The sequence below is a fragment of the Lissotriton helveticus genome, chromosome 5_1 (genome assembly GCF_964261635.1).
Source record: "Lissotriton helveticus chromosome 5_1, aLisHel1.1, whole genome shotgun sequence".
Lineage (NCBI taxonomy): Eukaryota > Metazoa > Chordata > Amphibia > Caudata > Salamandridae > Lissotriton > Lissotriton helveticus.
In genome coordinates this window covers 471877397-471904702 of record NC_136065.1, presented here as the reverse complement: position 1 = coordinate 471904702, position 27306 = coordinate 471877397, and positions in this window count along the sequence as shown.

Genomic DNA, 27306 nt, shown 5'->3' with positions numbered 1-27306 from the left:
TAAACATGCATTACATAAGGATCCGCGTGATGCTGTAGAGATAAGAACCCTAAGGAAGGATTATAATAAGGCCCTAAAAAATAGAAGAGATGCAATTAAAAAAGGTGTATGGGAAGAACTTTGCACAGCCTCACAAACAAGGGATGTATCCGCCTTCTGGAGGGTGGTAAACGCCCCCCTACCATACGAAAATACCAAAGCACGGTTGGAAATTGCGATCAATGAGGATAGTTGGGTCACGCATTTTTCCACCTTGTATACGTCAGTAGATGAGTTAGGAAATACTGGGGTAAACATAGAAGGCGAATCAGTTGAGGAGGAAAGTGAACTCAAAGTAACACTACCAGAGATTGTTGAAAGCCTGGGAGCGACCAAGGGCGGAAAAGCGGCGGGCCCAGATGGAATCCCGGCTGATTTGTACAAGTCAAATATCGAACTATGGGGCCCGATACTTGTACAACTTTTTAATGCGGCCCTCGTAAGGGGATTGAACCCTTCCTGGTTCACGTCAATTATTGTACCCATTTACAAGAAGGGAAACAGACAAGATTGTGCCTGCTATAGGCCAATTTCCCTTCTGGATTCGTCAATAAAGATCCTCGGTAGAGTGATTTTAGTTAAACTGCAAAACTGGGCGGAGGAGGCGGGGGTAATTAGTGATTTACAATTTGGATTTCAAAAAGGCATAGGAACAATAGAGCAGGGATTAAATTTGTTCCTGATTCAGCAGAAACATACTGTGATAAAAAGGGAGCGCCTATATTGTGCATTTGTTGATCTTACATCAGCTTTCGATTGTGTGTCCCATAGTAAATTATGGGACGTGATGTCACAATTGGGCGTGGAAAAGTCGATAATCCAATTCTTAAGGGACCTATATGCAGGAGCATCAGCTGTTGTACGTTTTGGCAAGAAGGGGGAATGTACCAGATCTTTCGGAATAGGTCGTGGAGTGCGCCAGGGGTGCGTACTGGCGCCCTTCCTATTTCTTATCTATATAAATGGTCTGGAAAAGTGCCTGCTGCAAGAGTGTGTGGACATGCCTAAGATCGGAAAGAGATTTATTCCTACACTCTTGTACGCAGATGATGCTGTTTTGATGGCACGCACCCCCATTGCCCTACAAAAAATGTTAACATCCTTTAACCAGTTTATGCTTGATCTTAATTTAAAAATAAACTGTAGTAAGACTTTTTCAATGAACTGTGGCATGCGCACCAAAAAACAAATGAAAACAATGTACATAAATAATGCCCCCTTAGAAAGAACATCTACCTTCCCATATCTTGGAATTTTGTTTCACGAAACTGGTACGTGGTCAAGTGCGGTGAAGGTACGAACGCTCTTGTTCTCTAAAACAATCATGGCATTAAAAAGTTTTACACGTAAATTGGGAATGAAACCAATCAGGGAAATTTTAACTGTGTACAATGCGACGTGTGTATCTGTGGCACTGTATGGAGCTGGCCTCTGGGGTTATACCAATATAAAGTCACTTCAGATAGCCGAAAATAAATTTTTAAAGAACATCCTATCACTTCCAGAGAGTACAGCGAACTCTATATGCCATGATGAGTTGGGGATGCCCTATATTACGGACACAATTAGAGTACAACCCATTTTACTATGGCACAGAGTATGGACAGTGAACGAATGTGTATTAAACCGAGCCATAATACAGGATGTCTTAAAATTGGGGAGAGCAAATGTTGTTGAATGGCTAAATTACATCAAAACGTTTCTTAATGAAATAGACCGTTCACTTTATTACAATGATCCGCCTTCCATGGTAAATATTTCTAGAAAAGATCTGAAGATACTATGTATGGAATTCCTCAGAAATAGAAGACAGCTTGATGAATCGAATAAAAATACTGTCACTTCTCATCAATTAATTTTAATAAGTGACAAATTACAGCCATACTTAAGTTTATATATGCGCAATTTTGAGAGATTACTTTTGACACGTTTTAGAGCTAACATTGTTTTTAGACTATTTACCTTCCCTGTAATGAATTCATGGTCCAAAGAACTCCCTTTATGTCCCTGTGATGAAATATCTATGCAATCGAATATACATGTTCTATTTTTTTGTAAATTCTATACGCTGCCTCGTAGAAAATTGATTGTCCCCATTTTAAAGGAAATGAATGTGAACAGATGTCGCCTAGCATATCTAGAACTGCAAAAAATGGACAATGTTTTTACTGTGGCTTCATTAATTGAGTATTTTAAACTGGTTTTTAAATTTAGGAAGTCGCTTCGCTTGAACGAACTGTAACAGTGTAAATACTATGTATTGTTTTAATATCCTCCTACATTGATGTAATACTGTGAACTGTAAATGAAATATGACTGCTGTTGCTTTTATGGTTATACCTTTTAGCCGAATAAAGTACTTTTTGACTTTTGACTTTTTTGACAAAATTACATTAAAATAAATGAAAAATCAAGGAATAATGAAAATACAAGTATTAAAATGAATACCTGGGTATTAATACACTTCCCCACCCAAATCCCCTGTTTCCCATGCATCCCATCCCAGAGGATAGGTGTCAAAGCATTTCATATTAATATTTTAATAAAATAATATAAAAATATTCTGTCACAATAAATAAATATCAATTCATCTTAAAGAATTACAATTAATACCTGAGTATCAATACAAACCCCCTGTTTACCATGCATCTCATCCCAGAGGAAAGATGCAAAACCTTTTTTTTATTTTTAAATTATTAATTTTACAATTTTCTATCAGTAAATCTATATATCAATTAATTAACAAGTAATACAATTAATACTTGAATATTAATATACTCCCCCACCCAAAACCCCCTGTGTCCCAAGCATCCCATCCCAGATGAAAGGTACCTAAGCAAGTGTTGTTAATTTATATAATAATTACTTTTAAAATATTCTAACACTATAATAAATATCAATTAATCCTCAAATAAAAATAAGAATACCTGAGTATTAATACACTCCCACGGGGGCGTGGCTTGAGCGCCGGCCAAGATAGCGGCATAGCTCCAGTGCTCCGCATCAAGCCTCGCTGCTTCGCTTTTCCTCGCAGCACTGAAGGGGCTGTTCTCATGCTGTGAGGCGGATATGCGGACCGGAATGTGAGGTGCGCTGCTCGCCCTCTTTGTTTCCCGGTTCCGCACTGAATTTCGCCGAATTTCACGGAGGTGCTGATCCCGGTAATTGCAGCCGCCATTTTGTGCGCCGGCCGCGTTTCCTCACGGTGGCCGGCTGAGAAGTTCCTGATATGCCGCACTTTTAAACAAACATCCTGAATACGGCCTTGTAGTGTAGTTCCTATTATCCCAATAGGCTCTGCGCATTGGAATAATACCTTCAATAGTATAGGCCTAGACCAGACGTTAACTAGGTCTACTACTGTCGATATTAGACTTAAAGTTTTGGGTTTGCCAGCTAGCTCAGAGTTCACTAGAAACTTTCTCGAATAGGCAAGGAGGAGTTGAACCTCCCTGGATAGACAAGAAGGGATTTAGTTTCTGACAACCATAGAACATGACAACTTTGCTCTCCCCTAATCAAGAGTGTATCTCGAGAGTCGTGTGAACAAAAGGCAATTTATTTTACTCAGTCAGTACGTGCATTCTTAGTCTCATCAGTTTGTAGAGAAAAGGAAGAGACGGGCGTGTTCAATAAAAGATGTTATTTATTGATCAGTCTCTTTTCTCATACAAGAGAAATGGATCGATATTATTGCAATACTTATGGTTAAGTAAAGTGCATACATTAAAAGCAGAAGTATAAAATAATACTGTAAAAACATTGATATGGTTTCTAAGCCATATGAAGGTTTAAAATGAATAAAATATATTACATACACATATACATTTGGTTAATCGTACTCAACTGGTGTTTCTAGCTACGCCTACCCCGTGTATCTGACCTAAGCCTAATACGTGGGCGGGAATAGAAAGTTACAGTTTACGTTAAGTTTGTTTTGCCAAGTGACTGACTAAAGAATTCTCTGTGAGGGGTTATTCAGTTCTGTACCTGGAATCTAGGATGGATGAGGGATGGTATCTCTCGTCTCTGGTCTCGATATTCCAGGCTGCCTGCGAGGGCTACCCGGAAGCGCCGGAGCTGGATTTCTCGGCAGGAGAAATAGGCAGCTGCTCGTTCTCAGCGCGTCAGGAAGGCGGGGCTGCGCCAGCGGGGTCTGCTCTGCTCTGGGCTTCGGCAAGTCTGGCTGCTCCGTTCTCGTCACCACCGCGTGTGTTTGCATAGGGCAATATCGGTAATATTTATACCTTTAAGGTGCCGAGATTGACATAAGGATGGACATAGATACGTCAATGAGGATGTCATACGACCAGGTCGTTAGCACATTCTTTTGCTGAAGTTCTCGGTGAATCAAAACAATGGCCGCAGGGTTTTTCCCAGGTTGACATAGGTTTGATTTGTTATGAGAACTCCGTATGCCTTATCAGGGGCTGGAGGAATATCGCTTGTCTAATTAGATGGCAAGCGTTATGACCTAATCAGATAACACGTTCCTGTGCCGTAGTGTGGCTTTATCAGATAACGGTTCCTGCATCATGGGGGTTTTCTGCCTCATGGGATGGCTGCTAGTTAACTTGTTAGTTTGCTAACCAGAATAGGGTCAGGAATAGGGGGATCGATACAGAATCTATAGGAATACATCACACCCACTCCACGCTAACTATGGACATATTTACTAATCTATGCATAGTAAAACATACTATAGAGCAATGTGTATACCTTACCACCCCAAAATACATAAATGCATTTTGAAATTATCAAATACACGGAAAAAATGCAGTCATATGTATAGTATGCACTCAAGCTGTAGAAAAATGCTAAAGTAATCACGCATTTGTATACATTATTGCTATTTTGTATATGAAAATTTACACATGAAATGGCTCTTAATACAGAAAAAAAGTTCGAGACCATTTCATCACAGAATAAAATATTTATGAACATACCAGCGGGCAGCTAATGTCTATAAACTATCTAAAATTAGAAATGTTAGTTCTCTAAGAATAGTTCTTACTTTAAGCAGAAGTTAGTGTCCCGAAAAATATGCAAAAATATTTTGGGGCTGCTGAAAAATATGCTGTCCGTGAACTGGAGGGGAAATTGTTCATGCGACTGTATTATTAAAGTTGAAGGCCAAATTCAGGGAACGCCGTGTACGAGCTTGCTCAAAAGTCTCTATTTCTGCTCCGGTGAGAACATCATATCATTTAGACTCTCGAAAAAGTTGTCAACAGCTTCCTGGGAGAGTTCCACTAACTCGGAAATAGGTGTAACCATGCATTCGTGCGCATGATTGTCTCCATTGACATTCTGATTTGGATTGCTGACAGAAGGTCGTACCTGATCGATGCTGCTTTCATCTTGAACCTCACTACCCCTTAATCGTAGTGGTGAAGCTTCCACGAATGCCGTCATCAGGATTGGTAGCCGTTGAGGGCAGCACAAAGCATGAGCCTTTGTTGGACTCAACAATGTTTCTGCATCCATTGGCGCATCCGATTGTAGCGTCAGACAGGTGTCTAACACGCATTCTTCTCCGCATAGCAGGCACCTTAATACAGGTAAAACACATCGTTGCCACATTGGTCGAAAGGATAGAAACCAAGTCATGTTCAGGTCTCTAAGCCGGGATAGTCCCAGGATTTTTGATATCCGGTCCCGGTATCCAATGGCTAGGATTGTTTCTTCCCTTGTCGCAGGTGTTTTGTCTGTGACATGGTTTGCCATAACAAAATATAAGGACTAGGAATAGGATTCCTGCAATTAGTCCCAAAATGAGGGGAAGTCCGCCAAAAATCGAATGGACGAAATCTGGAAAAATACCCAGTATGGCTTTGAATGGTGTTAATGCCATCGAAAATACTGTCTTAAATACCTTTGAGACTCCACTGGTATTAGAAATATTTAAGATTTCATTCAGGATTTCTGCGAAATGTCTGGGGGAATTAGTTGATAACAATGAATGTATCTCTGCAGTCGTCCTTGCGACTTGGAGATCATACGTTTCTTTTGATGACGTGAGCCTTGTCGGCGTCTGAAGAAGCACTGGTTTCATTCTGCTTAAAGTATCTATTCGAATAGAAGTAATTTTCAAGTTGGGCCATGCCCTTGCCTCCCTGTCTGGAAAGGAGCTGGGGAACAATGAGTGTCCACAGCACTTGACCTTCGCAGTCGTAGTTACGAGATAAGGAGTCCCGGGCATAAGACTACAGCATCTGCGGTCTACAGTTAGAATGTAACTCCCATTATAGAGTCTTTGAAAGAATGGTTCAATCTCTGTTGCAGGTGCGCCTTGCTGGTGACATGAAAGGTTATTTGAGTTCCCTTCACAGGCTCCATGCAAACTAATTCCGTTACACAGAAGTGTACCGCTTAGTGACATTGCACAATTATTGCCACTAAGAAACACTTTCTGTCCTTTATTACTGACACATGCATGTGAATAGGGCAAGTTCCATGTTGTTTTAATGTACCCCTTTCCCAGCTTTTCGTACATGCCAGCCTGTATATATTTTTGGCAGTATTGAAACCTGAAGGTTGATATTGGAATATTAATTATCCCATGTATTATCCATTCACTGACAGGTCGTTCTGACATTGTCACTGGTAATCTCTCAAGTTTCTCAATGCTCAGGATTGTATAATCAGCACCCTTCTGGGCCATACTGATTTGTCTATCAGTAAGGTTAAAGATATTGAAAAGTGACGTTGTGTTGATTAAACGCCAAGGCACATAGCCTGAACGCAGATTTTGTAACGTCCAGCCAAGCTGTACAATAGAACGCAATTGGGACTGACCGTGTTGTAATAACAGTAAGTCTTGCGATAATATGTCGATTGCTGAAGACACAATGCTGTCCAGAGAAAAAATTCTGGAGGACAGAGTCATTAACCCATTGTCCACTACAGAAAGTGATTTTTCCAAATTAATACGGTCAATTTCCCGTATTCTTTCTGCTGTCTCAATTTGAGTCACCTTCCAGGCCTCGTTGTATGCTGCATATAAAGAGGCTGCTATGAAACGTTTCTGACGCTGTTTGCGCGGTCCCAAAATGAAATCACGCAAGTCAGCACCATCAGTAAGTAAAGTTAGGTGTTGCTTAATTTCTGCCAGTGTGGAAGTCTGTAGCCATTGAAGGCATAATTTGCCCACACTGTAGGTGGTTATTATCCCTGGGTGATGTCTTTGGGAATATCTAGGGTCTGGCCTGGTCATTTTGAACCCCTGTGTTTTGTTCAGGAATCTGTCTTGACAGTTATTAGTATCTGTGGGCCAGATCAACCACTTTTTCCAATCTGGATGTGTTCTGTTTTGGTTTAATACATAATTTACGTCTATCTCTTCTTCTGTAGAGCTATTGCTGTTCATTGTTGGTTTTGGAATAGACGGTTTATTTAAGTCTTTGATTTTGGCTAAGCCAAGACAGGTAGTTTGTTGAACAGTGTCATTTAAAAATATAATTTGTTCTGGGATCATGCAGGCTCTAAACAAAGATTCTATACCCTGTACTTGCCATTCTTTTGTGCCCCAAACACTTTTCAATTCAACATATTTGTCCCAATAATCAAAACCAAAAGTATTAAATTGTTCAAAGAATGAGTCTGAATAGATCAATTTTGTGTTTGTTATCATGGTCTTCGTTCCTGTCTTATTTGACAATTTGAAATAAAATGTTTCAGCATTACTTATGTTAAAACCTGAAAAATATGAATATTTGTCGTAAACGGTTCGTGAGCTTCCTTTTGGAGGGGTTGCACAATGTTCCCATTGATTATAATTTAAAACATTTCTAGGTTGTGCAGATCTATGTAGAAAATGGTTACCATAGTGGTTATAACAGTACATACTATCATAATTTGTAGAACCCTGCAAATAATCATGTTTGGTAAATTTAGCAGACATCACTAAGTCAGACATCATATTGTTTATACTTTCGAAGTCCCAATCATCAGCAAATGAGCTTGGTTTTACAAAGTCACTCAATGAGATCTTAATTTGGTGTGGATATTTCAGGATTTCAACCGGACCATAGATTTCGTAGTCAGTGTTGTCCCATGCTACCCCACCCGGTATAGGATTGGCTGTGAAGTTGACTGAAGAAAGTTCTCTTTTCTCGACGTGTGAAGATGTGTGTGGTTTGAGGATCAAGTTGATTTTCTGACTTGCTGTGTCCATTTTAGCATATTTTCCCTCAATGAAGCGTCCCAAAGTAAGTATCATGATGAGCCAAAGTATGAGGATAAATGCACCAAAACCCACCCAAAATTCGATCCATGGAGAAATTAGATATGTTTCTTTCAGTTGTTTCAAAAGTACTTTAACTTTATCTTTAAAGGTTTTTGTTGATGGCTGTGTTTTTGATTCAGTGAAGCCTTCAGAGGAATCATCGAAGTTTATGAAGTAGCCGGATGCAGTTCTGTCAATTGTTCCAATAGCTTCAGGATTACTGTTTCTTGCATATTCGTTTGTTACTTCATTATAGGTTGGTGTGTCTCTGCTAAATGTTTTTATTTGGGTTTTCAGAGGTCTAAGTTCCATTGCATTGTTGCATAGTCCTTGTTGTTCTTCTGTAGGCGTTTCGAATGTGATTAGCCTCTTTGTTAGTACCTCTGTACTGGTAGCAAACCTTGGTGTTCTGCTACTTATGGGGAGTCCACTCGGCCTACTATTTGTTATCGGCCACATGATTGTGGTTTTACCAGGTCGATGGATACAACTCGGTTCTCCTTTTTACCAGCAAGCGGCGGTAGTACAACTGATCTTGTCCCGTTGACAGACAAGACAGGAACTGCTTTTCTGTAAGAAGGCCCAAATTCCTTCTTTACCGCGATCTTTTCTCTGACTAGATCCCCGATTTTTGGAATCCAGACAGGTCTTGCTGGGACAGGTGGTGGTTCTTCAGTGGTTGTTGGCTGCTGTTTCAACTTTATGTTGCTCAGGTCTTTTCTTGTTTCGTTTAAGTCCTGTAAAATAGCCAAACGATCTTTGATATCAAAGCTTTTTTCCTTTACCACTGAAGTCTGACTGTCAAGGTCAGAGATTAACATCCTAGTTCCAAATAATAATTCGTACGGACTGAATCCCTTCAGAGAATTTCTTGGCAGGTTATTTAGACTACGTTGGACACTTATTAGATGTTTGACCCACCCAGCTCCCGAACCTAATACCTTTCCGTTATAGATTGCTTTATGCCTTGGTTTTTTCTTTACACCATCCAGTATCCCTCAGGAAGGAAGTGAGAAGATTCCCGCTGTGCTATGCTCATTTGGCCATGTTTCCCCTCAGGCTGGAGGGCCAGATTGAAAACAATGGTCAAACGTAGCATGCTCTTAGCGTATATGCCATTTAGACTCGCAAATCTTTGTATAACAGTCCAGACGTCAGCCGAGTGCTGGTGATCTACATTATAAGTGGAAACTAGCCTGTATATGTTAATCGGACGCTTTGCTTTTTACTGTTGATCTTTTCTGGAGTGAAACGAAACGGCATTACACCGTTTCTCTCACCACTGCGATTTCTGTTACAGTTTTGGTAGTTCTTTACAAAAATGGTATGATGCAGGCTCATGCCTGGCCACCAGTACCTTGATTGTAATTCTTCCAGAGAATCTTTTAGTTTGAGGTGTCTGAGACCCTCGCCCATATGTGCGTCTGCTATTAACAAGTTTCTCCTGTCCATGTTTGGAATCACTCTATCCCCCACTCCAGGGATTCGAGCAAAAGGGACGGAGTTTGCATCGATTATGTATGTATAATTGAGAGGATAGTTGATCGGTAGCGCTGAGCAGTCACCTTTTGATGACGTTTTCACCGCCAGCACTGTTTCACCGTCAATATATTTCACTGTACGCTTTTTCTGAACTACGGAAGCCGATTTAGTTGCTACCGCTGTGGCTGTTTCAGCCAATGAATTCCCTGCAACGTGAACGCCATCACGCTGATGACTCAGTGAATGTGTCACGTGAGTCTTTGGTAGTTCTTTTTGTAAAAGAGCTATTTGTTCCCAGAGCAGTTTCTGCTTTATTGTTGCATCTGTGTCATCTTTGTAACCGTTTTGAATCCATGTCTGCAAATCGTTGTTATATGATTTGACGCAGTAATATGAATCGGACACTATAAGTGTCGGGAATTCGCGATCCGCATTATCTAGCGCCATTTTCAATGCTATTATTTCAGTCTGTTGTTCTGAATTAGTTTCTACTGAGTGTGTTTTTGTTAATAGAGGTCTTAGTTTACCTCCGCGCCACACTTCTTTTGTGATCTCACATGTTGGGTTGTATGCTTGTTCTCCCCAAACGGAAGGTTGAGCATGTCCGTCTGTATAGATTACACAAGCGTATTGTCGTAAGGGCAGAATGTCGATTGGCAGAGGGAATGTTCTTTCATATTCTAGATTTTTTAGTTCCTCTAGTTCTGGATCAAAGTAGTAGTATACTTTGTCCGTTGTGATTGAATTCACCCATTGTATCCATTCCGGATTCAATGTTGTTGTTGGTAAATTACATGGTGTTGTTAATGCCTCAAAGGCTGATTCTGCTGTTCTGACCGTGGTGTGTCTACCGTCTGCTTGATCTTTTTCTCTAGCTATTGCGGTTTGAACTGCATGAACAATTTTTTCTTTAATGCTGAATTTCTTTTCAGCTTCTGTGTACAAGTGTGATTTCAATGTAATTGGTACCTTTTCTCCCTCATTAGAGGTCAGGTATGTGAATCCGCATCTTCCTGGGATGACTCGAATCACAAGATTGCGTGTGTTATCACGTGTTTCTAATTTTGTTTTAATTAGCATGTCTGTTTGTAAGGATCTCAGAATTTCTGTGTGTATTTGAGTCCAATTGGTTCTTTTAAAATCCGGTTTTATTAGATCATAAAGGGGTTTGACCCTTTCTGCGTAATTTGCAATGTATGTTCTTCCGAAATTTAGGAAGCCTAGAATTGACTGTAGGTTTTTTAGTGTTCTAGGTGCTTGGAGTACGGCACATTTCTCTAGGAAATTGTCAGCCAGGCTTTTGCCTTCACTTGATAATTCATATCCTAAGAACAGGACTGTCAGATGGGCAATTCTGGATTTTTTAAAGTTGAATTTGTAACCCTCTGCTGCGAACCCAAGTATTATGGTGTTCACTCTCTTCAAGTGAGTCTCCAAGTCATCATCTGTTAAGTATATGTCGTCGACATACGATAATGCTTCGTCGTCATATGTTTGTAGTAATTCTGTTACTCTCGCTGAGAATACTCCTGGGCTGTTCTTGTACCCCTGGGCTAACCGACAGAATTGTTTTTGAGTGCCATTTATTGAGAATGCAGACAAATATCTGCTCTCTGGTGCTATGTTTTGACAAAAGAATCCATTAGGGATGTCTAATGTTGTTTTGTATTTTTTGCGCACTATGTTATTCATTAGTGCAGCACTATGCGAGTTTTGCACTGCAAAAGTTTTGCAACATGAGTTAAGGTGTCGGTAATCCAAAACTAGACGATATGAATTGTCTGGTTTGGAGACCGGAAACAAAGGGTTGTTCATTTGTGAGGTGCAAGTTTTAATCACCCCCTGGTATTCTAGCTGATCTAGGATTTCTTTTACCTGTTTTTTAGCTTCTTGCTTAATTGGGTACTGCCTCTGTGCAGTAGGTTGTGATTTTAACTGGATTTTGTGAGGAGGAGAGTCCTCATCCCATCCTACGTGATTTTTATATAAAGCAGGAGCTAGGGCTACTGGCCACTTTCTGGCAAGTGTGTATTTTTTATGAATTGGTATATGATTTGAGAAGGCAGGCATAATTATTTCTTCGCCATGAGGGCACTCCCTGACAAATTCTGGTGGCCAGTCCTTTTCAGCTAGAAGAATGTCATAGCCCTTGGAGAGATTATCCCAAAATAGTCCCCTAATTTTTCTAGTCTTATCCCCTTCTATACGTAATGTTATTTCATATATTTTGTGAGGTTTGCTAACTCTGGTGTCTGCAGTTTCCACTTGAAGATATTCATTCGTGTCCACTGTCTCCAGATGATTCATAAGGACTTTGCGAGCTATGCTCACTTCTGCTGCGCTGTCTAGCATTGTCTGAGCCCATTCTCCGTTTTTCAGTTGTGTCCTCAGTATTCTCGGCATTGTTAACTACCTTGATACTGGCTACCTTCTTTTTTGGAAATTGTAATTTCTTTTTTTGCTGAGCAGGTTCCTTGTCTTTGGACTTGGCGTGCTCTTCTCTGTGTTCTGATCGTCCTCTTCTTTCCGATTTCTGCGAGGAAGTCTGAAAAGATTGAGAGGGACGTGTATCAATGTCTTGATATCTATCAGGTTTCTTTATATTATCCCTATTTCTAAGGTTATATCTTTTCCCAGAGGGGTCACTCTGGGGTGACCTGTGTCTTTGGTTCGGAGATTTTTCTCTTCGCCTAGGAGACCTTCCTCTGGACTGGAATTTCTTTTCTTTAGGATTGGATTGTTTGTTTCCATCCCAGCTCTTTTTTTGTGATGTTGAGTTATTATTAAAAAATATTTTTTCAGGACTTTCAATCAGTTGTGGTTTTACTGGTATTCCACCTAAACTATCTCTACCTAGTTCCTCATAGGATTTTTCTATGATTCTGGCAATTTCAGCTGGTTGGTCTGCTATATCTGTCTCTTTTAACCTCTGGCGGATCGCCACGTTTGCTGCTTCTCCTTTTATGTTGGCTAATAATATAGCCGAGACCTGCTTGAAGTCTTTTAGTAATTTCATACCAAGAGTTAAAGCGGGTTCTGGACCATATTCATCTTGAATTTGTTTTAGCACATCTGGTATTACCGAAATGGATGGAACACCGTGTGTTTTTGTGTAGATGGAAGCAAAGACTGTACCCCAAGTGTCACAGTCCTCAATGTGTGGTGCGATTCCCATTGGAAGACAGATAGTCAGAATCCTGTGTTTTTCTAACGGGGTGGTGTCTGGAAACACAGCCTCGATTTGGGTGATTTTTTGTGCTAACCAGAATGGTATTTGTTCCCGTTTAGCTCGTACTTTACCTAGGCATGATTGAATGTTCTGTGGTGTAATTTTATTTGTGTTCCCCTGGTGAGGGGTCAGCTGTGGAATTTTAATTGCTGGCTGAATTGTTGAAGTCCGCATCACATATTGGACTAATTGTCTATGTATTTTTATTAATTGTTTTAGCTGTGTTAACAGCTCTGCTGCAGACATCCCATTGATGTCTGGATGTGGTGTGTATCCGGCTAGGACCGGCCACGTTGCTCCTGGTCTACCTAAAGGACCGAGCCTGGTGATGTGATTATTATGTTTTAGGGCGCCATTAAATAAGAGCAAATGCTCTTGAAATTTAAGTGGTACTTCCACCTCCTCGAAAGGAGTGTATTACTTTGTAATAGTGGAAGTACTTTGTTACAGCATTTGCTGCTGGAAAATGTATCCATGAATAGTATACCTCTGTCTGCCGATATTCGTGTGCCTCAATTACGAATATGACTGTACCACCTCTAGGTGTCAGTCCATTTTCTATAAGTTTTAAAGTTATAGATTTCCTTTTAATGACCGGGATGAGTATTATATCCGGGTCTGCGTCTTGCAGTGCAGTATCAGCTGCTGCTATTTCAGTTGCTAATCTAACTGCCTCTCTTTCTCCTTCACTGTCTGACATTGTACCGACAGAAGGTTATTTTGTTTGTTTGCAGATCAGGTTTCTTATGGAAACAAAGATTAGATGCACAATATTTTGGAACGGTTTATCCTTCAACGTTGACTAAACCAAGTACCATACATAGGAGTTTCCTCCTGTGAGGTTTGGCGGATATTACCTTTCACCCACTCCAGACGTCTTTGGAGTATTATGGGAAAAAAGGGGTCTGAGTGAGAAAGCACGACTGAGTTACTCTAAATGTCTTACGTTAGTTTTATCGCCCTTCCAAACGCGTTGGGCGCCATGTAGTGTAGTTCCTATTATCCCAATAGGCTCTGCGCATTGGAATAATACCTTCAATAGTATAGGCCTAGACCAGACGTTAACTAGGTCTACTACTGTCGATATTAGACTTAAAGTTTTGGGTTTGCCAGCTAGCTCAGAGTTCACTAGAAACTTTCTCGAATAGGCAAGGAGGAGTTGAACCTCCCTGGATAGACAAGAAGGGATTTAGTTTCTGACAACCATAGAACATGACAACTTTGCTCTACCCTAATCAAGAGTGTATCTCGAGAGTCGTGTGAACAAAAGGCAATTTATTTTACTCAGTCAGTACGTGCATTCTTAGTCTCATCAGTTTGTAGAGAAAAGGAAGAGACGGGCGTGTTCAATAAAAGATGTTATTTATTGATCAGTCTCTTTTCTCATACAAGAGAAATGGATCGATATTATTGCAATACTTATGGTTAAGTAAAGTGCATACATTAAAAGCAGAAGTATAAAATAATACTGTAAAAACATTGATATGGTTTCTAAGCCATATGAAGGTTTAAAATGAATAAAATATATTACATACACATATACATTTGGTTAATCGTACTCAACTGGTGTTTCTAGCTACGCCAACCCGTGTATCTGACCTAAGCCTAATACGTGGGCGGGAATAGAAAGTTACAGTTTACGTTAAGTTTGTTTTGCCAAGTGACTGACTAAAGAATTCTCTGTGAGGGGTTATTCAGTTCTGTACCTGGAATCTAGGATGGATGAGGGATGGTATCTCTCGTCTCTGGTCTCGATATTCCAGGCTGCCTGCGAGGGCTACCCGGAAGCTCCGGAGCTGGATTTCTCGGCAGGAGAAATAGGCAGCTGCTCGTTCTCAGCGCGTCAGGAAGGCGGGGCTGCGCCAGCGGGGTCTGCTCTGCTCTGGGCTTCGGCAAGTCTGGCTGCTCCGTTCTCGTCACCACCGCGTGTGTTTGCATAGGGCAATATCGGTAATATTTATACCTTTAAGGTGCCGAGATTGACGTAAGGATGGACATAGATACGTCAATAAGGATGTCATACGACCAGGTCGTTAGCACATTCTTTTGCTGAAGTTCTCGGTGAAATCAAAACAATGGCCGCAGGGTTTTTCCCAGGTTGTCATAGGTTTGATTTGTTATGAGAACTCCGTATGCCTTATCAGGGGCTGGAGGAATATCGCTTGTCTAATTAGATGGCAAGCGTTATGACCTAATCAGATAACACGTTCCTGTGCCGTAGTGTGGCTTTATCAGATAACGGTTCCTGCATCATGGGGGTTTTCTGCCTCATGGGATGGCTGCTAGTTAACTTGTTAGTTTGCTAACCAGAATAGGGTCAGGAATAGGGGGATCGATACAGAATCTATAGGAATACATCACAGCCTTACATCAGAGGTGAGCCCTTGTTTCCAGCCTGCTGTGGCTCCTGGACACTTACTTTCATTTGCGCTTGGTGCGACCTGGCATTTGTGGCTCCGTCCGCCATTCTGTGGATTTCCTCACCTCTTCACAAGGTCTCTTTGATTAACGCAGCATGCTCTTTCTGCGTCTTTCGCAACCCCTCATCATTGTTTGCTGTCTACATTGCGCTCCTTCCATACCACGCAAAGGCACTCACGAGAACTTTTCATTTATGCTATGACTCATTCAGCTTTGTCTTCCCGGCTGTGACGATGCCCTCTTATGATCACCACATGACATTGCGGAACTTGCTTTTCTCTCAGGCATTCATAACATTTTGCTAAACCTTATCTTTTTGTACTACTAAAGTGCCTGCATTTTGCTCTTTTTCCACTGTGCCTGGACACCTGCTTATTTCCATTTGACTCATTGCTTCCTCTCAATTGCTTCTCCGGGCTTTCATGGGGAAACTTCGCAATTTGAAGCTCAACTCCACATTCAAAGTACCGGTCGGTTCAGACTCCGACTCACCTATTTAAGACATGGAAGAGGGTCGGTCATCAAAATCTGACTCTGCACATGGTGCCATTCCAAAGGCTTCCACCGTGAGTAAAGCGTCATCCTCTTTAGTTTCTTCTAAGCGCCTCAAAAAAGACCCACCTTCTCCTGGGAGTACTTCTTCCCCCTCCTCTATGGATCTCATATTGGAGGAGCTACGTGCTTTTAAACCTTTTATGGAAGCCACCATATGCAGGCAATGCAGGAGAAGTGGTCGTCTCTGGATGCGCGTGTCCTCACCTTGGAACAATCCACAGATTCCTTGCAGTCCTCTTGCTCCCGTATTCCGTCCATGGAGACGGAAATACTACTACTTAAACGACAGACAGAGGACTTGGAAAACAGGAATCGCAGGAACAACCTACGCTTATACGGCCTTCCGGAACTTTCAGAAGGGTCTAACCCTACCACATTCTTCCAGTCCTTCCTTGCCAAGATCCTAGACGCACCGGCCCTATCTTCCATCAACATTCAACGAGCTCACCGTCTTGGTCCTAAGATCGCTACCAAGCCTAGAGGTGTTATCATGCTTTTCCTCCAATATACTGACCTCCTACAGGTCCTTTCAGCCGCCAAACTCAAGAAACAGATCACATGGGAGGGTCATCGTCTCTACATATCGCAGGATGTCTCCAAGGCCACCGCGGAACGCAGAAAGAAGTTCTTGGACATGAGGCCACAACTCAGAGCCCTTAATGCTAGATATGGTCTCTTGCATCCTTGTCTCTTTAAGGTTACTTATAAAGACACAACAACCACCTACGAGGATCCTACGGCCCTACAAGCTTTTCTTCGTCAACATGGTCCTGATGTCATGGATATGTCCAAGCCCGGTTGACTGGTCTTGTTACCTTTCTTTTTGATCTCATTATAATATGGTTCTGATCTTCTCATCGTTCGCACTGTTGATGTTATGAAGTACCTATTGTTGTCATTATGTTCGCTTTTGCTCCTATGTACACCTATTGTTCAACCCATCTCTCTTCTTGTTTATTTTAAACCCGTGCATTTATCCTAGTGTTTCTCTTCCTTCAACAGGTATTCCCCTTCTCCTCGTCACCCTGGTTTACCTTACTATTTCCTCGTGCTGCCCCTTGATGTCATAGTAATTGAGGTTTGGTGTTCGCTCTGGATGTTGTCGTCGTCGTCTCCTGCCACCACCATCCCCCATTTCTGTTTTTGGGTTTTTTCGTTTTCGTAAGTATGTCTCTCAGTCGTTCGTTTTGGACATGTACTGTCTCCTTGATCGCTATTGTTACTGTCCTCTTTCCTACTCCTCTTTTCATGGACTCTTCTCAACTTTTATTTTCTTCGTCTTCTCTTCTTCTTTATTTTCTTCTTCTCTGCTCTTCTTTCTTCTTTTCTGGACTCAGCATTGTTCTCATCCTTGACTCCTCTATCTTTCCACTCCTCTCTTCTTCTCATATCCTTTCTTTCTCATTAAAAGGTTCATGTTTCCTCTCAGTTCTCTCAGCTTATTTTAATGCATTAAACAAGCATGTTGCTGTTAGCTGTTTCTCTATGCCATTTCCTTCCGTGTTACCTCATGGAATGTTAAAGGATTAAACAATCCTATAAAAAGGCAAAGGGTTTTATCGCTTTTGGCACGGCTCAAGACGGATGTTGCTCTCCTACAGGAGACTCATCTCTCAGAGTCAGAAGCTTTGAAGCTTAAGCGTTGTTGGGTGGGTCATGCTCTCTGCTCTCCCACAATTAATAGGAAAAATGGTGTTGTGATTTTGGATCACTGACAGAATATCGACAGTCAAAATATCGACAGTCAAAATATCGAGGTAAAAATATAGAATGCCAGAATATCGACCTCCTATCTACAAACAGGTAAGTACAAAAATATCGACTCCAAAATATCGATAGGAAAAAATATAGACAGTCAAAATATCGATTTTTTTAAATATCTTAAAAGTAATTTTAAAGTACTATAATAATAAATATAACTATTTTAAACATACTTAAAATACTTAAATTAACTTAAAATTAATAAATAATTATTGTAACTTACATTTTTTTTAAAACATATATACATATATGCACAGATAAAATGTATAATTGTTAATTCGTCATTTGTGGCAGACAACCAAATCTAAAAGAAGTCTGTCAGTTATTTCTATGAGGCACCCGAAAAAATGGTCACATGGCACAGGATGCAGTGTTCTGATTGGTGGTTTGCCGTTTTTTAAAAACAGTTTGGTTTGTGATGACAAACACTTTGTATTCCGGTGAACAAGGCGACAGGGTCGCCGAAACGCGTCCGGTTCGCGGCACTCCTGCTGCACACGAGAAAATGAAATAAACAAGACACTGCTGCACTTGCTACCTGACTTCGTGTCCGTTCTTCTCTAAGAGGGTGCTGCGGTCTGTGGCACTCTTTGGAGCGTTGTTGCATGTGTAGAGAAGCAGGACTTGGCTTTTCTTTTCAACGGACCCCTTCTCAACAAGTCGGCTGGTGTGGAATCAACAAGTCGTTTGGAGGATTCGGCTCGGGAGAGTCATTACCAATCAGCCCCCTGCTTGACCGGTGAAGGCGGAGCTCACAACGGGCGTGGTGTAGTCCAGCAAGAGTCGGCTGACTCATGGAGGACGGAGCACAGCGTTTCGAAAACTGAGCCCTACGTATCCTGGTATAACAAGCAGGTGAGAAGGTGGTAGCGTGCAGCGTTATCAGGGACCCGTATACAAAAAACGGGTCACGAACTTTGATTTATCTGTGTGAATAGCGAGCGGGAGTGCCACGAGATGGAAGAAACATTTGCCATTAGGGAAAGGACAGCAGAGGATTTATTCTCAAATTTGCCGTCGGTAGAAGAACGCCCGACTCGGGCTGAGGCAACAACATTTGTACAAGGGGACGTAAGAAATGTCATCAAACGACTTGAAAAACATCATAGGAGTGAAATGATGAAATGGTGGGAAATAAAATCATTGGATAAATATCGCAAAGCAGGGCGGGTGCCGAGAGGCCTACGAATAATGTTAGCGCCAAACTTCGACAATCCAAACCCCCAGCTTTTAAAGGAATGGGCAGAAAATAATTTAGATGCATCTATGCGGTCAGTCTGCCTACTAATCAAGTTTGTCAAAATAGACCGTGAGGCAGACCTGCAAGAAATACAGAAACTAACGGAGGATTTGGCAAAACTCACCACTTCCGATAACAAGGATATGGTGGAAAAATTGATGAAAGAAATGTATGACCGCAAAAATAAACAGGAAGACACAATAAAAAACACGTAAGGTCTGGAAGTTTGCCAGAGACAAAAATGACTACGAGAGAGGTCAAGTTTTCACCTTCTCTCGAAAATATGACAATGTTAAAAAACAAAAAGCCCTCGCACGGTCGAATGCACAGACACCAGGTGTTCAGGAAAGTACATCTATTTCCCTAGGAGCAGAGGGCGGTCCAAATATCAGTTCGGAATCAAGTGCAACTTGTCATGGCCAAGATTTTGACTCGGGTAGTAGTTCGGGAGGGTCAACTTCCTCTTTCACGCTGCTGGGGCCAATCAGCTATGCAGAGGAACTGGATTTTATGAGGGAACAACGGTTGCAGACCCTTTGACCGAGAGTCAATCAATCTCAAGGCAAACCAAAAACAGACGGCGGAAACAAAGGTGCAAATGCGCAAAGCGGCGCAGGCAGGGGGCGTCAGAAAAAGAAGAACTGGCACAAGTAGGTGAGCCAACCGACGCCCTCAACATTATCAATTTGACAGATATCAAACTGAATACCGCAGAGACCCAGCTTCTATCATTAGGTCTCAGTTTCTGTCCGGAAAGCAATTTTGACTATGTCCAGACACGTGTCGATGTGTATAAGTTTATCAGAAAATTAAAACTACGCAAGTTCTTTCTAATCAAAAATCATGGTCGAAATGTATCCAAAAACATCCCACCAACGCCACAGTCAAATACAAGTTTGGCAGCAGGAACAATGCCAGTTTTAGCAACACTTCTTGCCTTAAGAGACAATCAGGATAACATCATGTGCTCCCAAACTGTGGCGCAGGAAGAAGGAATCAACATCTCACTACCAGGAAAAAGTCCATTCAAAGCACCATCGACATTTGTCCCAATTATGCCACTAGACGCTCTCGATATTTTTCATGAGAGGGTGAATGATGAATTGAAATGTTTATACAGAAACTCTTGCAGATCTAAAACCAGAGCCAGTGGAAAGACAAGAGAATATTTCCAATTAATGAAAAAGTTGAAGGACAATAAAAATGTCGTTATCAATAAAGCAGATAAAGGGGCAAATATTGTTCTTTGGGACAAGGAAACGTACCGCTCAGAGGCATTTAGACTATTGGAAGATGAAACTTGTTATGAGCGTAGTGATGGAACTTCGGTGCGCAAAATAAGCACTGACTACAAAAACGCTCTATCACAATGGCAACGAGAAGGGCTGATCACAAAAGATGAATTCAAATTTCTACACAAAGAACATCCTGTGCTGCCCCTATTTTACCTCATCCCAAAAGTCCACAAAGGCCTAGATCCTCTGCAGGGCAGACCCATTATTTCTGCCATCAATAGTTGTTTTGAGAACACATCGAAGTACGTCAAACATTATCTGCAAGAATTTGTCACGGCTTTGCTAACATATTTACGGGATTCAAGAGACTTCTTATTCAAACTCAGTACTGTCAAATGGTCACCGGACATGATTTTTATGACTCTTGACATTTCTGCACTTTACACGTGTATTAGACATGAAGATTGTTTCCGTGCAGTACAGTATTATCTAGACCAAAGAAATATTGGTATGTATCAGCACAACAAAATGTTGGTTGAAATGATTAGAAGATGTCTAAATAACAATGTGTTTTTGTTTGACACTAAGATCTATAGACAGAAACGGGGTGTGGCAATGGGGGCATGCTTCTCCCCCAGCTATGCATGTTTACATGTAGGCTGGTGGGAGGAGCATGTCCTCAGATGCCAACACAAGGCCCTATATGATGCCCATGTAGCCTACATGTGGCGGTACATTGATGACGTGTTCATTATATGGAAAGGCAATAGGGAGTCATTACTACTAGTCTATATCAGAAACCAACAGCTGGTAACACGCTCCTGCACGCGACCAGTTTCCATCCTCGCCATACTATTGATAGTTTACCGTATGGTGAATTCTTGAGAATAAGGTGAACGTGCAGTACAGAACTGGCATGGATAGAGTCACAAGATATTGCGAAAAAGAGACTGTTAGCTAGAGGCTATGGGAAGCATATCTTGGAGGCAGCATTGCAAAAAGCTAACTCCTTAGATAGAAATAGTTTGCTTCAACCACACTCCCTAACTACCAGAGAAGGGGAAATCTCGATGTATAGTACAGCTACTACATCAGAGGAACCCACGGGGGAAGCCTCTTGCAGATTTATCACTACATATAGCAAACAGTCACAAGCAATTAGGAAAATCATTAATTCCCAGTGGCCCATTGCATTGACTGATGGCGTGATGAAAGAAGTCTTGCCCGTTAAACCGGACTTCACTTATTGCAAAGCTCATTCCATGAGATCTGATCTAGTCAAAAATAGTCCAGAGATAGTCAATAAAGATTATTGGGTATCTTCTAAATATGGTTTTCACAAGTGTAGTAGTTGCAGAGCCTGCAAATTTGGTGCTAACACTAAAACACATCATAGTGCCTTTAATGAAAATGAAATTAAAATCAAGGGCAATTTTAACTGCAGAACGGAGTATGCGGTATATGTTTTAACCTGTAAATGCGGACTCCGTTATGTAGGGAGCACCAAATTGCCGGTACAGGCTCGCATTCTCCAACACCTCAGGGCCACTGTCAACTCAGACCCATCTTATCCCGTCGCAAGACACATCAAGGCAGAGCATGGAGGCAACCTCAATGTCTTGACCTATTTTGTAATTAACAGTGTGCCAGCAAACAAAAGGGGTGACGACAGAGATAAGTCCCTCAGGCAGTTGGAGACTAAGTACATTTTAGAACTAGACACCAAGAGTCCGAAAGGTCTCAACACTTGCGAAGATCTGCACCATTATTTATGACAAAGCATATCAGACAATGGTTTAAGTGGCTTTACATGTTCTCTGTCGATGATATATATTTATAGATGACATTTTTCCATGATGTATTTGAAATGGTTATTTATATTAAGGTCTTTTAAAGGTGGTGTTCTGTGAATGGGGATTTCATCATGAATTTACTGTAAATTTACGGTTTTATCTGATTTTACTGACGCCAGTTGTTTGTATTTAGACATGACCTACTATTTATCTATTTATATATATTTAAAAAAAAATTTGCACATTAGGACATCATCTTGCATAAGTCACTTTATCCCTGTATTCTGGTAGATGATTTTTGTATGAATACGGAAACATAATCTGATCTTAATCTGCTTGCCCTTTCCCTTATAAGATTCCCCGAACTTATAGTTTAACATTGGTTTTTGCACATATACATTTTTTTCACACATTGCACTTTATAGGCACAACAGCACTTTTCCTGTTTTTAACCAGTGACCACTATTGTGCGCTCATTTTTAGACATATTGATGATGATAAATGTTATACAATATAGGTATGTTCATGCTGACTATTGTATTTGTTGCGACACACAATTGCATTATGCATATATTGGGTCTAGATGTTCTCTGCTTTTTATTGTATTATATTTTGTTAAATCTTAGGATTATTTAGCAAGTTTAGCACATTGAGGACTCTGGTGCAACAACAGGTATTGGTACTGCTATAGGCTGTGTTCGTATAACTTTATTTATATATACAATGGTCAGGTTACTCGAGTTTGTAAATATTCCTATGACGAGAAATATGCTGTATTTGCACAGATAAAATGTATAATTGTAAATTCGTCATTTGTGGCAGACAACCAAATCTAAAAGAAGTCTGTCAGTTATTTCTATGAGGCACCCAAAAAAATGGTCACATGGCACAGGATGTAGTGTTCTGATTGGTGGTTTGCCGTTTTTTAAAAACAGTTTGGTTTGTGATGGCAAACACTTTGTATTCCGGTGAACAAGGCGACAGGGTCGCCGAAACACGTCCGGTTCGCGGCACTCCTGCTGCACACGAGAAAATGAAATAAACAAGACACTGCTGCACTTGCTACCTGACTTCGTGTCCGTTCTTCTCTAAGAGGGTGCTGCGGTCTGTGGCACTCTTTGGAGCGTTGTTGCATATATATATATATATATATATATATATACATATTATTAACAAAACATATACAATATTTTTTCCGTAAGATAGCGAGAGGTTTAAATTTACTATTCCAACTCCAGTGAGTGCAACAGTAGGGAAAGCGTTGGATAGCGTAGGGGTAAAAATAACTATTCCCACTCCAAAGAGTGCAACAGTAGGGAAAGCGTTGGATAGCGTAGGGGTGAAAATTGCTATTGTAACTCCAGCGAGTGGAACAGTAGGGAAAGCGTTGGATAGCATAGAGGTAAAAATTACTATTCCCACTCCAAAGAGTGCCACAGTAGGGAAAGTGTTGGATAGCGTAGGGGTAACAATTACTATTCCCACTCCAAAGAGTGCAACAGTAGGGAAAGCGTTGGATAGCGTAGGGGTGAAAATTACTATTGCAACTCCAGCGAGTGCAACAGTAGGGAAAGCGTTGGATAGCGTAGAGGTAAAAATTACTATTCCCACTCCAAAGAGTGCAACAGTAGGGAAAGCGTTGGATAGCGTAGGGGTAAAATTTACTATTCTCACTCCAAAGAGTGCAACAGTAGGGAAAGCGTTGGATAGCGTAGGGGTAAAAATTACTATTCCCACTCCAGCGTGTTCAACAGTAGGGAAAGCGTTGGATAGCGTAGGGGTAAAAATGACTATTCCCACTCCAGAGAGTGCAACAGTAGAGAAAGCGTTGGATAGCGTAGGGGTAAAAATAACTATTCCAACTCCAGCGAGTGCAACAGTAGGGAAAGCGTTGGATAGCGTAGGGGTAAAAATTACTATTCCCATTCCAGAGAGTGCAACAGTAGGGAAAGCGTTGGATAGCGTAGGGATAAAAATTACTATTCCCACTCCACAGAGTGCAGCAGTAGGGAAGACGTTGGATAGCGTAGGGGTAAAAATTACTATTCCCACTCCAGTAAGTGCAACAGTAGGGAAAGCGTTGGATAGCGTAGGGGTAAAAATTACTATTCCCACTCCAGAGAGTGCAACAGTAGAGAAAGCGTTGGAGAGCGTAGGGGTAAATATTACTATTCCCACTCCAGAGAGTGCAACAGTAGGGAAAGCGTTGGATAGCGTAGGGGTAAAAATTACTATTCCCACTCCAGAGAGTGCAACAGTAGGGAAAGCGTTGGATGGCGTAGGGGTAAAAATTACTATTCCAACTCCAGCGAGTGCAACAGTAGGGAAAGCGTTGGATAACGTAGGAGTAAAAATGACTATTCCCACTCCAAAGAGTGCAACAGTAGGGAAAGCGTTGGATAGCGTAGGGGTAAAAATTACTATTCCAACCCCAGCGTGTGCAACAGTAGGGAAAGCGTTGGATAGCGTAGGGGTAAAAATTACTATTCCCACTCCAGAGAGTGCAACAGTAAAGAAAGCGTTGGATAGCATAGGGGTAAATTTTAATATCCCCACTCTAGTGAAAATAAATTAATCTAAGTCACATAATTATAAATCAATCAATTAATACATTTTAATTACCAATTAAGAATTAATTAATTACCAATTAAAAATTAATTAACAATTTATTTAAAATAAATACCAATTAATTAATTATCATGTTTAATCAATTATATTAAATTACTTCCCACCCTATTCCCCTATAAACCCACAACCCGCTACTACAAATAAAATAATATTATTCACATAATTATTAATTAATCAATTAATAAAAATAAATTATCAATTAACAATTAATTAATTACCAATTAAAAATTCATTGACAATTTATTCAAAATAAATACCAATCAATTAATTAACATATTTAATTAATTAAAATTAAATTACTACCCACCCTATTCCCCTATAAACCCACAACCCACTACAGAAAATAAAATAATATTATTCACATAATTATCAATTAAACAATTAATTAAAATGAATTATCAATTAAGAATTAATTATTTATCAATTAAAATTTAATTACCAATTAATTTTAAAAAAATACCAATTAATTAATTAACATATTTAATTAATTATAATTAAATTACTTCCTACCCTATTCCCCTATAAACCCACAACCCGCTACAGAAAATAAATTACTAAAATTACAATATTTATCAATTAATCAATTAAAATTAATTAACAAATAATTGTAAATAAATAACAAAAAATAAAATAACATATTTATTTAATTATAATTAAATTACTTCCCACCCTATTCCCCTATAAACCCACAACCCGCTACAGAATTATATTACACAAAAAGAAAATTTAATATTAACTTACCTAAAATTCGTTATTTTTGTTGTCTATATTATGTCTAGTCGATATTATGTCCATTCTATATTTTTGATTCGATATTTTCTTCGATATTAAAATTTTCTAGTCGATATTTTGGTAGTCTATATTATGTCTAGTCGATATTATGTCCATTCTATATTTTTTACTAGATATTATGTCTAGTCGATATTAAAAACTCGATATTTTGACTCTATACCTGTGATTTTATTGCATAAAAAGGTAAATGTTTCCTCAATTTCTCACGAATGTGATGTTGATGGTCGTTGGGTTATTGTTACACTTCTTATTGACAACATTTCCCTCACCCTTTTTAATGTATATGGTCCTACAGGTATTGACCGATCCTTTTGGCCCTCTATCTCTGCCAAGTTATCCTCCCTCTCCGGTGATTACATCCTTCTCGGAGGGGATTGTAACCAAGTCGTGGATCCCTTCCTTGACCGACACTCAAAAGTCAAATTTGTTCCCTCCAAAATGCACACCCAATTTGTTAATGCTTTTCAAAATAATGCTCTGGTAGATATTTGGAGGCTGTGTAATCCAGACCTTAGAGAATACAGTTTTTTCTCCCCTCCTCATCAATCACAATCCCGCATTGACCATATTTTCCTTAGCAAATCCCTATCCCAGCATGCCATTCGCTCTGAAATTGGCTCCATTCTACTTTCCGATCATGCCACGGTTTTTGTAGACCTTGACCTACTTCCGTTTTCCCCTCACTCTGGCAGATGGCGTTTCAATAACGCTTTACTTTTGGAACCTACTTTTTGTTCTGAATTTACTGCTTTTGCCTCTGAATTTTTTCTCCTTAATCATACCCCTGACTCCTCTTTTGTTATGGTTTGGGACTTTTTTAAAGCAGCTTCTAGAGGTTTTATTATTAATTTTGTGCCCCGAAGGAAGAGACTCAGGGAGCTCAAATCTAATAAAACTTTAACGGATATTAAACACTTAGAACAAGCCTACTATTCTTCTAAATCTGAATTCTCCCTAAAAAAACTTATTGACGCGAAAATCTCATTTAATAAATTCACTACCGAGGCTGCCTCTAACCTTCTGTTAAAATGTAATTCCCGATATTATGGTGGTAAAAATAAAATGGGGAAACTTCTAGCTAATTACTTAAAAATCAGAAAGGAGCGTACAAAGATTGTTTCCATTAAGACTCCCTCTGGAGAATTCAGATTTAAAGATAAAGACATCCTCACTGAATTTGTCCAATTTTATGACACCCTCTACACTCCCGAACGGGTCACAGACTCTACGGATCTTCTCTCTTACTTTCACTCTCTTCCCTCTCCTCCGGTTTCTCATGTTGATTTCACCTCTTTGGAACAGGACATTTCGCTTTCTGAAATGTCCCATGCCGTCTCTAAATTACGCCATGGTAAGGCTCCGGGTCCTGATGGTTTCACCATCGAATTTTATAGCCATTTCGCCTCTTTCCTTCTTCCAAAACTTTTACTTTTATTTCAATCCTTTCTCTCAGCAGGCTCCTCCCATGGTTCATTCCAACAAGCTTTAATCTGCCTCATCCCCAAAGAGGACAAAGATCACTCTCTATGTAAAAACTAAAGACCGATATCACTAGTTAACACCGACTACAAGATACTTGCTAAGATTCTAGCATTACGTATGGATCCCCTTCTACCCGATCTAGTTGGTCCTGAACAATCAGGTTTTGTCAAGGGTCGTCTTTCATCCGACAATTCTCTTGTTTTCCTTAACATTCTCAGTAAAGCTTCTTCTTTGGATCTTCCCTTTGCAGCCATTTCCTTGGACGCGGAGAAAGCCTTTGACAGAATTGGATGGGATTTCATGTTTCAGGCTTTGCGTTGGATTGGCATTCCTCCCAAATTCATCGCTATCATCTCTTTACTCTATTCTAACCCTCAGGCTTCCATTTTTGTTAACGGGATGACATCGGATTATTTCTCTTT